At 48.6% G+C, this 1,158-nt stretch overlaps 1 pseudogene; it reads left to right on the top strand.

The window, feature by feature from the left end:
- Positions 1-108: 108 nt before the first annotated feature.
- Positions 109-947, top strand: LOC108354716 (beta-hexosaminidase subunit alpha pseudogene; annotated as a pseudogene).
- The last annotated feature ends 211 nt before the right edge of the window (positions 948-1,158 follow it).

Raw genomic sequence — 1,158 nt, 5'->3', positions numbered from 1 at the left:
CCAGCCTGACTACCCCAATCACTCGCAAACGGAGATTCTGAACCCGGCAAGTAGCATTCTCTTGTTTTCACTTGTCAGCATTACTCATTTTGGTGTTTCCTATTTCAGATGCGCAATGAGACCTTCTCTTTTATGAAGGACATCTACGCCGAGTTCAAGAAGGTTTTCAAAGATCCGTACATTCACTTGGGCATGGATGAGGTTTTCTACAGCTGCTGGAAGTCCAGTCCGGACATTACCAAGTTCATGCAAACGCACGGATTCAAGGAGTACCACGAGGTGGAAGAGTACTACACCAAGCGAACGCTGACCAACGTCAAGGACGTCGGCTACAAGTACATCATCTGGCAGGATCCGGTAGACAACGGTGTCACCCTGGCGGCAGACTCTATCGTCGGCGTCTGGAAGGACAAGTACCTTGACTCGGAAATGGACCTCTGGCAGAACTACATCAGTCGAATTGCCAAGAAAAGTAAGTTACTCTTGTGGCTGTTTTTTTCCTTCTTATTCACAACCATCTTTTGTCTACAGAGTACCAGATCATCCTTTCTGCCTGCTGGTACCTGAACTACATCACCACTCCGTACCCGGGCAAGGACTGGGAGGTGCTCTACCAGTGTGACCCGAGAAACTTCAACGGCACCGAGGCGGAAAAAGACCTGGTCATCGGCGGTCAAGCGAACATCTGGGGCGAGTTTGTCGACAAAACCAACGTCCTTGGACGTCTGTGGCCGCGAGCCTCGGCCGTGGCAGAGCGTCTCTGGTCAGAAGCGGCGGCCACTACCAGCCTCGACACGGCTCGTCTTCGATTAGATGTCCAACGCTGCCGAATGCTGCGACGAGGTATTCCTGCCGCACCCATTTTGAATGGTTATTGCGGAGAGTGGGAAGTGCCCGCCGATGAGAAGGTCGACGTGACCAAGCGGGTTAAGTTGAATTTTGATTAGAGATCTTCAAAAGAAATGATTGATAGAATTTTTTTTCTTGGTTTGTGGGGAATAAAAAGTCAGTGTTACAACTTGAAGCACATTAAACGCCAGTCAACCGTTATCACAAACAGTTTTTGCCTTGTGAACTAGTTGAACTTGAAAAAGCGGTAATTGAATGCCACTTGCCAGTCAATAGGATGATGATGATGATGATAGTCGAAGAAAATGA

Source organism: Rhagoletis zephyria, unplaced genomic scaffold (assembly GCF_001687245.7).
Source record: "Rhagoletis zephyria isolate East Lansing unplaced genomic scaffold, Rhagoletis_zephyria_1.1 Rzeph_scaffold_38586, whole genome shotgun sequence".
NCBI lineage: Eukaryota > Metazoa > Arthropoda > Insecta > Diptera > Tephritidae > Rhagoletis > Rhagoletis zephyria.
The sequence above is the reverse complement of the archived record's forward strand: the minus strand, read 5'-3'. Positions and strand labels throughout refer to the sequence as shown.